Raw genomic sequence first — 12,942 nt, 5'->3', positions numbered from 1 at the left:
CCCACACTCGAGATGAGGCCTGACTCCTCTGGGGAGACTCAGAGGCACCCCAATATCCATGTCAACACTGGAGAGGAATGCTCAGGTTCCGACCCCGACTCCACACAAGGTCTTAGGCCCCGGCATGGACGGGAGAGGAATCCCGAGATGGCCCCTTGCAACTCGCATGGGGACTGGCCCTTCCTGAGGCCACCTGAGCGGGTCCCTGATGTCCCCGTCGTAACTCGAGAAGACCTGCCGCAACTCGAGAAAATCCAGGATGTTCTCCCCTGCAGCCGAGAGGAGGCCCATTTCCGCAGATGCTTCTCGGGGCTAATCACACCTCACCTCTGGAACGTCGAAAGGGTCCTTCACACCCTTGGTGCAAATCAAGAAGTTCCCCGACATACCCGTCTCCACTCGAGAGGAAACACGAGGGTCCCGCCCACATCCAGAGGAGCCCCGTTTCCGCCTCGTAGCTCGAGGTGAGGGATCCTTTCCCTGCTTCATCGGGAAAGAATTCCCGGCGTTCCCGTCGCATCTCAAGAGGAGGACCTCTGAACAGGAACGGCGAGAGGAACTCCAGGGTCATGCCACCATTCCAAGAGTCCCCCAGATGTCTCAGTCCATTCCAGAGGAACCTCTTTTCCCTTCACCGGCTAGTTTTTCACGCCGAGGATCGACTCACACCAAGGTGGCACTTGGCACAACCCTGTGGGAAAGCCTCGTGGGAAAGCCTCGAGGAAAAGCCTCGAGGGAAAGCCACAGATCCCTTGATCCAAGTTACAGGAAGCGTGACCCTACTGCTGCAGCTCGGGAGGGAAGCGCACGTGTATGCCCCTACTCGAACCGAGGCCTGACTCCCCTGGGGAGACTCAGAGGCACCCCAAGATCCATGTCAACACTGGAGAGGTTTCCTCAGGTTCCAGCCCCTACTCCACACAAGGTCTTAGGCCCTGGCATCGACGGGAGAGGAATCCCGAGATGGCCCCTAGCAACTCGCATGGGGACTGGCCCTTACTGAGGCCACCAGAGCGGGTCCCTGAGTTCCCCGTCGTAACTCGAGAAGACATGCCGCAACTCGAGAATATCCAGGAGGTTCTCCCCTGCAGGAGAGATGAGGCCCATTTCCGCAGAGGCTTCTCGGGGCTAATCACACCTCACCTCTGAAACTTCGAAAGGGTCCTTCACACTCTTGGTGCAACTCAAGAAGTTCCCCGACATTCCCGACTCCAATCGAGAGGAAACACGAGGGTCCCGCCCACATCCAGAGGAGCCCCGTTTCCGCCTCGTAGCTCGAGGTGAGGGATCCTTTCCCTGCTTCATCGGGAAAGAGTTCCCGGCGTTCCCATCGCATCTCAAGAGGAGGCCCTCTCAACCGGAACGGCGAGAGGATCTCCAGGGTCGTGCCACCATTCCAAGAGTTCCCCAGATGTCTCAGTCTATACCAGAGGAACCTCATTTCCCTTCACCAGCTCGTCTTTCACGCCTAGGATTGACTCACACCAAGGTGGCACGTGGCACAGCCCTGTGGGAAAGCCTCGTGGGAAAGCCTCGTGAGAAAGCCTCGAGGGACAGCCACAGATCCCTTGATCCAAGTGACAGGAAGCGTGACTTTCCTGCTGCAGCTCGGGAGGAAATCGCACGTGCATGCCCCCACTCGAGACGAGGCCTGACTCCCTTGGGGAGACTCAGAAGCACCCCAAGATCCATGGCAACACTGGAGAGGAATCCTCAGGTTCCGGCCCCGACTCAACACAAGGACGGAGGCCCCGGCATGGACGGGAGAGGAATCCCGAGAGGTCCCCTAGCAACTCGCATGGGGACTGGTCTTTCATGAAGCCACCAGAGCGGGTCCCTGAGGTCCCCGTCGTAACTCGAGAAGACCTGCCGCAACTCGAGAAAATCCAGGAGGTTCTCCCCTCCAGGCGAGATGAGGCCCATTTCCGTGGAGGCGTCTCGAGGCTGATCACACCTCACCTCTGGAACTTCGAAAAGGTCCTTCACACCCTTGGTGCAAATCAACAAGTTCCCCGAAATACCCGTCTCCACTCGAGAGGAATCACGAGGGTCCCGCCCACATCCAGAGGAGCCCCTTTTCCGCCTCGTAGCTCGAGATGTGGGATCCTTTCCCTGCTTCGTCTGGAAAGAGTTCCCGGCGTTCCCGTCGCATCTCAAGAGGAGGCCCTCTCAACAGGAACGGCGAGAGGAACTCCAGGTTCGTGCCACCATTCCAAGAGTCCCCCAGATGTCTCAGTCCATACCAGAGGAACCTATTTTCCCTTCACCGGCTCGTCTTTCACGGCGAGGATCGACTCACACCAAGGTGGCACGTGGCACAGCCCTGTGGGAAAGCCTCATCGGAAAGCCTCGAGGGACAGCCTCGAGGGAAAGCCACAGATCCCTTGATCCATGTGACAGGAAGCGTGACACTACTGCTGCAGCTCGGGAGGAAAGCGCACGTGCATGCCCCCACTCAAGACGAGGCCTGACTCCCCTGGGGAGACTCAGATGCACCCCAAGAACCATGGCAACACTGGAGAGGAATCCTCAGTTTCCGGCCCCGACTCCACAGAAGGACTGAGGCCCCGGCATGGAAGGGAGAGGAATCCCGAGATGTCCCCTAGCAACTAGCATGGGGACTAGCCTTTCCTCATGCCACCAGAGCGGGTCCCTGAGGTCCCCGTCGTAACTCGAGAAGACCTGCCGCAACTCGAGAAAATTCAGGAGGTTCTCCCCTCCAGGCGAGATGAGGCCCATTTCCACTGAGGCGTCTCCAGGCTGATCACACCTCACCTCTGGAACTTCGAAAGGGTCCTTCACACCCTTGGTGCAAATCAAGAAGTTCCCCGACATACCCGTCTCCCCTCGAGAGGAATCACGAGGGTCCCGCCCACATCCAGAGGAGTCCCGTTTCCGCCTCATAGCTCGAGATGAGGGATCCTATCCCTGCTTCGTCGGGAAAGAGTTCCCGTCGTTCCCGTCGCATCTCAAGAGGAGGCCCTCTCAACAGGAACGGCGAGAGGAACTCCAGGGTCGTGCCACCATTCCAAGGGTCCCCCAGATGTCTCAGTCTATACCAGTGGAACCTCTTTTCCCTACACCGGCTCGTCTTTCACACAGAGGATCGACTCACACCAAGGTGGCACGTGGCACAGCCCTGTGGGGAAGCCTCGTGGGAAAGCCACGTGGGAAAGCCTCCAGGGACAGCCTCGAGGGAAAGCCACACATCCCTTGATCCACGTGACAGGAAGCGTGACACAACTGCTGCAGCTCGGGGGGAAAGCGTACGTACATGCCGCCACTCGAGACGAGGCCTGACTCCCCTGCGGAGACTCAGAGGCACCCCAAGATCCATGTCAACACTGGAGAGGAATCCTCAGGTTCCGGCCCCGACTCCACACAATGTCTTAGGCCCTGGCATCGACGGGAGAGGAATCCCGAGATGGCCCCTAGCAACTCGCATGGGGACTGGCCCTTCCTGAGGCCACAAGAGCGGGTCCCTGAGGTCCCCGTCGTAACTCGAGAAGACATGCCGCAACTCGAGAATATCCAGCAGGTTCTCCCCTGCAGGCGAGATGAGGCCCATTTCCGCAGAGGCTTCTCGGGGCTAATCACACCTCACCTCTGGAACGTCGAAAGGGTCCTTCACACTCTTGGTGCAACTCAAGAAGTTCCCCGACATTCCCGTCTCCAATCGAGAGGAAACACGAGGGTCCCGCCCACATCCAGAGGAGCCCCGTTTTCGCCTCGTAGCTCGAGGTGAGGGATCCTTTCCCTGCTTCGTCGGGAAAGAATTCCCGGCGTTCCCGTCGCATCTCAAGTGGAGGCCCTCTCAACAGGAACGGCGAGAGGAACTCCAGCGTCGTGCCACCATTCCAAGAATCCCCAAATGTCTCAGTCCATTACAGAGGAACCTCTTTTCTCTTCACCGGCTCATCTTTCACGCCGAGGATCGACTCACACCAAGGTTGCACTTGGCACAGCCCTGTTGGAAAGCCTCGTGGGAAAGCCTCGAGGGAAAGCCTCGAGGGAAAGAAACAGATCCCTTGATTCACGTGACAGGAAGCCTGACCCTACTGCTGCAGCTCGGTAGGGAAGCGCACGTGCATACCCCCACTCGAGACGAAGCCTGACTCCCCTGGGGAGACTCAGAGGCACCCCAAAATCCATGGCAACACTGGAGAGGAATCCTCATGTTCCGGCCCCGAATCCACACAAGGACTGAGGCCCTGGCATGGACCGGAGAGTAATCCCGAGAGGTCCCCTAGCAACTCGCATGGGGACTGGCCCTTCCTGAGGCCACCAGAGCGGGTCCCTGAGGTCCCCTTCGTAACTCGAGAAGACCTGCCGCAACTCGAGAAAATCCAGGAGGTTCTCCCCACCAGGCGAGATGAGGCCCATTTCCGCTGAGGGGTCTCGAGGGTGATCACACCTCACCTCTGGAACTTCAAAGGGTCCTTCACACCCTTGGTGCAAATCAAGAAGTTCCCCGACATACCCGTCTCCCCTCGAGAGGAAACACGAGGGTCCCGCCCACATCCAGAGGAGACCCGTTTCCGCCTCATAGCTCGAGATGAGGGATCCTTTCCCTGTTTCGTCGGGAAAGAGTTCCCGGCGTTCCCGTCGCATCTCAAGAGGAGGCCCTCTCAACAGGAACGGCGAGAGGAACTCCAGGGTCGTGCCACCATTCCAATAGTCCCCCAGATGTCTCAGTCCATTCCAGAGGAAACTTTTTTCCCTTCACCGGCTCGTCTTTCACGCCGAGGATCGACTCACACCAAGGTGGCACGTGGCACAGCCCTATGGGGAAGCCTCGTGGGAAAGCCTCGTGGGAAAGCCTCCAGGGACAGCCTCGAGGGAAAGCCACAGATCCCTTGATCCACGTGACAGGAAGCGTGACACTACTGCTGCAGCTCGGGAGGAAAGCGCACGTGCATGCCCCCACTCGAGACGAGGCCTGACTCCCCTGGGGAGACTCAGAAGCACCCCAAGATCCATGGCAACACTGGAGAGGAATCCTCAGGTTCCGGCCCCGACTCCACACAAGAACTGAGGCCCCGGCATGGACGAGAGAGGAATCCCGAGAGGTCCCCTAGCAACTCGCATGGGGACTGGCCTTTCATGAGGCCACCAGAGCGGGTCCCTGAGGTCCCCGTCGTAACTCGAGAAGACCTGCCGCAACTCGAGAAAATCCAGGAGGTTCTCCCCTCCAGGCGACATGATGCCCATTTCCGTGGAGGCGTCTCGAGGCTGATCAAACCTCACCTCTGGAACTTCGAAAAGGTCCTTCACACCCTTGGTGCAAATCAAGAAGTTCCCCGACATACCCGTCTCCACTCGAGAGGAAACACGTGGGTCCCGCCCACATCCAGAGGAGCCCCTTTTCCGCCTCGTAGCTCGAGATGAGGGATCCTTTCCCTGCTTCGTCGGGAAAGAGTTCCCGGCGTTCCCGTCGCATCTCAAGAGGAGGCCCTCTCAAGAGAAACGGCGAGAGGAACTCCAGGGTCGTGCCACCATTCCAACAGTCCCCCAGATGTCTCAGTCCATTCCAGAGGAACCTTTTTTCCCTTCACCGGCTCGTCTTTCACGCCGAGGATCGACTCACACCAAGGTGGCACGTGGCACAGCCCTGTGGGGAAGCCTCGTGGGAAAGCCTCGTGGGAAAGCCTCCAGGGACAGCCTCGAGGGAAAGCCACACATCCCTTGATCCACGTGACAGGAAGCGTGACACTACTGCTGCAGCTCGTGAGGAAAGCGTACGTACATGCCGCCACTCGAGACGAGGCCTGACTCCCCTGGGGAGACTCAGAAGCACCCCAAGATCCATGGCAACACTGGAGAGGAATCCTCAGGTTCCCGCCCCGACTCCACACAAGGACTGAGGCCCCGGCATGGACGGGAGAGGAATCCCGAGAGGTCCCCTAGCAGCTCGCATGGGGACTGGCCTTTCATGAGGCCACCAGAGCGGGTCCCTGAGGTCCCCGTCGTAACTCGAGAAGACCTGCCGCAACTCGAGAAAATCCAGGAGGTTCTCCCCTCCAGGCGAGATGAGGCCCATTTCCGCTGAGGCGTCTCGAGGCTGATCACACCTCACCTCTGGAACTTCGAAAGGTTCCTTCACACCCTTGGTGCAAATCAAGAAGTTCCCCGACATACCCGTCTCCACTCGAGAGGAATCACGAGGGTCCCGCCCACATCCAGAGGAGCCCCTTTTCCACCTCGTAGCTCGAGATGAGGGATCCTTTCCCTGCTTCGTCGGGAAAGAGTTCCCGGCGTTCCCGTCGCATCTCAAGAGGAGGCCCTCTCAACAGGAACGGCGAGAGGAACTCCAGGGTCGTGCCACCATTCCAAGAGTCCCCCAGATGTCTCAGTCCATTCCAGAGGAACCTCTTTTCCCTTCACCGGCTCGTCTTTCATGCCGAGGATCGACTCACACCAACGTGGCACTTGGCACAGCCCTGTGGGAAAGCCTCGTGGGAAAGCCTCGAGGAAAAGCCTCGAGGGAAAGCCACAGATCCCTTGATCCAAGTGACAGGAAGCGTGACCCTACTGCTGCAGCTCGGGAGGGAAGCGCACGTGCATGCCCCTACTCGATCCGAGGCCTGACTCCCCTGGGGAGACTCAGAGGCACCCCAAGATGCATGTCAACACTGGAGAGGAATCCTCAGGTTCCGGCCCCGACTCCACACAATGTCTTAGGCCCTGGCATCGACGGGAGAGGAATCCCGAGATGGCCCCTAGCAACTCGCATGGGGACTGGCCCTTCCTGAGGCCACCAGAGCGGGTCCCTGAGGTCCCCGTCGTAACTCGAGAAGACATGCCGCAACTCGAGAATATCCAGCAGGATCTCCCCTGCAGGCGAGATGAGGCCCATTTCCGCAGAGGCTTCTCGGGGCTAATCACACCTCACCTCTGGAACTTCGAAAGGGTCCTTCACACTCTTGGTGCAACTCAAGAAGTTCCCCGACATTCCCGTCTCCAATCGAGAGGAAACACGAGGGTCCCGCCCACATCCAGAGGAGCCCCGTTTTCGCCTCGTAGCTCGAGGTGAGGGATCCTTTCCCTGCTTCGTCGGGAAAGAATTCCCGGCGTTCCCGTCGCATCTCAAGAGGAGGCCCTCTCAACAGGAACGGCGAGAGGAACTCCAGGGTCGTGCCACCATTCCAAGAATCCCCAAATGTATCAGTCCATTACAGAGGAACCTCTTTTCTCTTCACCGGCTCGTCTTTCACGCCAAGGATCGACTCACACCAAGGTTGCACTTGGCAAAGCCCTGTTGGAAAGCCTCGTGGGAAAGCCTCGAGGGAAAGCCTCGAGGGAAAGACACAGATCCCTTGATTCACGTGACAGGAAGCCTGACCCTACTGCTGCAGCTCGGTAGGGAAGCGCACGTGCATACCCCCACTCGAGACGAAGCCTGACTCCCCTGGGGAGACTCAGAGGCACCCCAAAATCCATGGCAACACTGGAGAGGAATCCTCAGGTTCCGGCCCCGAATCCACACAAGGACTGAGGCCCAGGCATGGACGGGAGAGGAATCCCGAGAGGTCCCCTAGCAACTCGCATGGGGACTGGCCTTTCCTGAGGCCACCAGAGCGGGTCCCTGATGTCCCCGTCGTAACTCGAGAAGACCTGCCGCAACTCGAGAAAATCCAGGAGGTTCTCCCCACCAGGCGAGATGAGGCCCATTTCCGCTGAGGCGTCTCGAGGGTGATCACACCTCACCTCTGGAACTTCAAAGGGTCCTTCACACCCTTGGTGCAAATCAAGAAGTACCCCGACATACCCGGCTCCCCTCGAGAGGAAACACAAGGGTCCCGCCCACATCCAGAGGAGACCCGTTTCCGCCTCATAGCTCGAGATGAGGGATCCTTTCCCTGTTTCGTCGGGAAAGAGTTCCCGGCGTTCCCGTCGCATCTCAAGAGGAGGCCCTCTCAACAGGAACGGCGAGAGGAACTCCAGGGTCGTGCCACCATTCCAATAGTCCCCCAGATGTCTCAGTCCATTCCAGAGGAAACTTTTTTCCCTTCACCGGCTCGTCTTTCACGCCGAGGATCGACTCACACCAAGGTGGAACGTGGCACAGCCCTGTGGGGAAGCCTCGTGGGAAAGCCTCGTGGGAAAGCCTCCAGGGACAGCCTCGAGGGAAAGCCACAGATCCCTTGATCCACGTGACAGGAAGCGTGACACGACTGCTGCAGCTCGGGAGGAAAGCGCACGTGCATGCCCCCACTCGAGACGAGGCCTGACTCCCCTGGGGAGTCTCAGAAGCACCCCAAGATCCATGGAAACACTGGAGAGGAATCCTCAGGTTCCAGCCCCGACTCCACACAAGGACTGAGGCCCCGGCATGGACGGGAGAGGAATCCCGAGAGGTCCCCTAGCAACTCGCATGGGGACTGGCCTTTCCTGAGGCCACCAGAGCGGGTCCCTGAGGTCCCCGTCGTAACTCGAGAAGACCTGCCGCAACTCGAGAAAATCCAGTAGGGTCTCCCCTCCAGGCGAGATGAGGCCCATTTCCGCTGAGGCGTCTCGAGGCTGATCACACCTCACCTCTGGAACTTCGAAAGGGTCCTTCACACCCTTGGTGCAAATCAAGAAGTTCCCCGACATACCCGTCTCCCCTCGAGAGGAATCACGAGGGTCCCGCCCACATCCAGAGGAGCCCCGTTTCCGCCTCGTAGCTCGAGATGAGGGATCCTTTCCCTGCTTCGTCGGGAAAGAGTTCCCGGCGTTCCCGTCCCATCTGAAAAGGAGGCCCTCTCAACAGGAACGGCGAGAGGAACTCCAGGGTCGTGCCACCATTCCAAGAGTCCCCCAGATGTCTCAGTCTATACCAGAGGAACCTCTTTTCCCTACACCGGCTCATCTATCACGCCGAGGATCGACTCACACCAAGGTGGCACGTGGCACAGCCCTGTGGGGAAGCCTCGTGGGAAAGCCTCGTGGGAAAGCCTCGAGGGACAGCCTCGAGGGAAAGCCACACATCCCTTGATCCACGTGACAGGAAGCGTGACAGTACTGCTGCAGCTCGGGAGGAAAGCGCACGTGCATGCCCCCACTCGAGACGAGGCCTGACTCCCCTGGGGAGACTCAGAAGCACCCCAAGATCCATGGCAACACTGGAGAGGAATCCTCAGGTTCCGGCCCCGACTCCACACAAGGACTGAGGCCCCAGCATGGATGGGAGAGGAATCCCGAGAGGTCCCCTAGCAACTCGCATGGGGACTGGCCTTTCCAGAGGCCACCAGAGCGGGTGCCTGAGGTCCCCGTCGTAACTCGAGAAGACCTGCCGCAACTCGAGAAAATCCAGGAGGTTCTCCCCTCCAGGCGAGATGAGGCCCATTTCCGCTGAGGCGTCTCGAGGCTGATCACACCTCACCTCTGGAACCTCGAAAGGGTCCTTCACACCCTTGGTGCAAATCAAGAAGTTCCCCGACCTAGCCGTCTCCACTCGAGAGGAATCACGAGGGACCCGCCCACATCCAGAGGAGCCCCGTTTCCGCCTCGTAGCTCGAGATGAGGGATCCTTTCCCTGCTTCGTCGGGAAAGAGTTCCCGGCGTTCCCGTCGCATCTCAAGAGGAGGCCCTCTCAACAGGAACGGCGAGAGGAACTCCAGGGTCGTGCCACCATTCCAAGAGTCCCCCAGATGTCTCAGTCCATTCCAGAGGAACCTATTTTCCCTTCACCGGCTCGTCTTTCACGCCGAGGATCGACTCACACCAAGGTGGCACGTGGCACAGCCCTGTGGGAAAGCCTCGTGGGAAAGCCTCGAGGGACAGCCTCGAGGGAAAGCCACAGATCCCTTGATCCACGTGACAGGAAGCGTGACACTACTGCTGCAGCTCGGGAGGAAAGCGCACGTGCATGCCCCCACTCGAGACGAGGCCTGACTCCCCTGGGGAGACTCAGAAGCACCCCAAGATCCATGGCAACACTGGAGAGGAATCCTCAGGTTCCGGCCCCGACTCCACACAAGGACTGAGGCCCCGGCATGGACGCTAGAGGAATCCCGAGAGGTCCCCTAGCAACTCGCATGGGGACTGGCCTTTCCTGAGGCCACCAGAGCGGGTCCCTGAGGTCCCCGTCGTAATTCGAGAAGACCTGCCCCAACTCGAGAAAATCCAGGAGGTTCTCCCCTCCAGGCGAGATGAGGCCCATTTCCGCTGAGGCGTGTCGAGGCTGATCACACCTCACCTCTGGAACTTCGAAAGGGTCCTTCACACCCTTGGTGCAAATCAAGAAGTTCCCCGACCTAGCCGTCTCCACTCGAGAGGAATCACGAGGGTCCCGCCCACATCCAGAGGAGCCCCGTTTCCGCCTCGTAGCTCGAGATGAGGGATCCTTTCCCTGCTTCGTCGGGAAAGAGTTCCCGGCGTTCCCGTCGCATCTCAAGAGGAGGCCCTCTCAACAGGAACGGCGAGAGGAACTCCAGGGTCGTGCCACCATTCCAAGAGTCCCCCAGATGTCTCAGTCCATTCCAGAGGAACCTCTTTTCCCTTCACCGGCTCGTCTTTCACGCCGAGGATCGACTCACACCAAGGTGGCACGTGGCACAGCCCTGTGGGAAAGCCTCGTGGGAAAGCCTCGAGGGACAGCCTCGAGGGAAAGCCACAGATCCCTTGATCCACGTGACAGGAAGCGTGACACTACTGCTGCAGCTCGGGAGGAAAGCGCACGTGCATGCCCCCACTCGAGACGAGGCCTGACTCCCCTGGGGAGACTCAGAAGCACCCCAAGATCCATGGCAACACTGGAGAGGAATCCTCAGGTTCCGGCCCCGACTCCACACAAGGACTGAGGCCCCGGCATGGACGGGAGAGGAATCCCGAGAGGTCCCGTAGCAACTCGCATGGGGACTGGCCTTTCCTGAGGCCACCAGAGCGGGTCCCTGAGGTCCCCGTCGTAACTCGAGAAGACCGGCCGCAACTCGAGAAAATCCAGGAGGTTCTCCCCTCCAGGCGAGATGAGGCCCATTTCCGCTGAGGCGTCTCGAGGCTGATCACACCTCACCTCTGGAACTTCGAAAGGGTCCTTCACACCCTTGGTGCAAATCAAGAAGTTCCCCGACCTAGCCGTCTCCACTCGAGAGGAATCACGAGGGTCCCGCCCACATCCAGAGGAGCCCCGTTTCCGCCTCGTAGCTCGAGATGAGGGATCCTTTCCCTGCTTCGTCGGGAAAGAGTTCCCGGCGTTCCCGTCGCATCTCAAGAGGAGGCCCTCTCAACAGGAATGGCGAGAGGAACTCCAGGGTCGTGCCACCATTCCAAGAGTCCCCCAGATGTCTCAGTCCATTCCAGAGGAACCTATTTTCCCTTCACCGGCTCGTCTTTCACGCCGAGGATCGACTCACACCAAGGTGGCACGTGGCACAGCCCTGTGGGAAAGCCTCGTGGGAAAGCCTCGAGGGACAGCCTCGAGGGAAAGCCACAGATCCCTTGATCCACGTGACAGGAAGCGTGACACTACTGCTGCAGCTCGGGAGGAAAGCGCACGTGCATGCCCCCACTCGAGACGAGGCCTGACTCCCCTGGGGAGACTCAGAAGCACCCCAAGATCCATGGCAACACTGGAGAGGAATCCTCAGGTTCCGGCCCCGACTCCACACAAGGACTGAGGCCCCGGCATGGACGGGAGAGGAATCCCGAGAGGTCCCCTAGCAACTCGCATGGGGACTGGCCTTTCCTGAGGCCACCAGAGCGGGTCCCTGAGGTCCCCGTCGTAATTCGAGAAGACCTGCCCCAACTCGAGAAAATCCAGGAGGTTCTCCCCTCCAGGCGAGATGAGGCCCATTTCCGCTGAGGCGTGTCGAGGCTGATCACACCTCAACTCTGGAACTTCGAAAGGGTCCTTCACACCCTTGGTGCAAATCAAGAAGTTCCCCGACCTAGCCGTCTCCACTCGAGAGGAATCACGAGGGTCCCGCCCACATCCAGAGGAGCCCCGTTTCCGCCTCGTAGCTCGAGATGAGGGATCCTTTCCCTGCTTCGTCGGGAAAGAGTTCCCGGCGTTCCCGTCACATCTCAAGAGGAGGCCCTCTCAACAGGAACGGCGAGAGGAACTCCAGGGTCGTGCCACCATTCCAAGAGTCCCCCAGATGTCTCAGTCCATTCCAGAGGAACCTCTTTTCCCTTCACCGGCTCGTCTTTCACGCCGAGGATCGACTCACACCAAGGTGGCACGTGGCACAGCCCTGTGGGAAAGCCTCGTGGGAAAGCCTCGAGGGACAGCCTCGAGGGAAAGCCACAGATCCCTTGATCCACGTGACAGGAAGCGTGACACTACTGCTGCAGCTCGGGAGGAAAGCGCACGTGCATGCCCCCACTCGAGACGAGGCCTGACTCCCCTGGGGAGACTCAGAAGCACCCCAAGATCCATGGCAACACTGGAGAGGAATCCTCAGGTTCCGGCCCCGATTCCACACAAGGACTGAGGCCCCGGCATGGACGGGAGAGGAATCCCGAGAGGTCCCGTAGCAACTCGCATGGGGACTGGGCTTTCCTGAGGCCACCAGAGCGGGTCCCTGAGGTCCCCGTCGTAACTCGAGAAGACCTGCCGCAACTCGAGAAAATCCAGGAGGTTCTCCCCTCCAGGCGAGATGAGGCCCATTTCCGCTGAGGCGTCTCGAGGCTGATCACACCTCACCTCTGGAACTTCGAAAGGGTCCTTCACACCCTTGGTGCAAATCAAGAAGTTCCCCGACCTAGCCGTCTCCACTCGAGAGGAATCACGAGGGTCCCGCCCACATCCAGAGGAGCCCCGTTTCCGCCTCGTAGCTCGAGATGAGGGATCCTTTCCCTGCTTCGTCGGGAAAGAGTTCCCGGCGTTCCCGTCGCATCTCAAGAGGAGGCCCTCTCAACAGGAACGGCGAGAGGAACTCCAGGGTCGTGCCACCATTCCAAGAGTTCCCCAGATGTCTCAGTCCATTCCAGAGGAACCTATTTTCCCTTCACCGGCTC

This window comes from Budorcas taxicolor, chromosome 21 (assembly GCF_023091745.1).
Source record: "Budorcas taxicolor isolate Tak-1 chromosome 21, Takin1.1, whole genome shotgun sequence".
Taxonomy (NCBI): Eukaryota; Metazoa; Chordata; class Mammalia; order Artiodactyla; family Bovidae; genus Budorcas; species Budorcas taxicolor.
Note: the sequence above shows the minus strand (reverse complement) of the source record.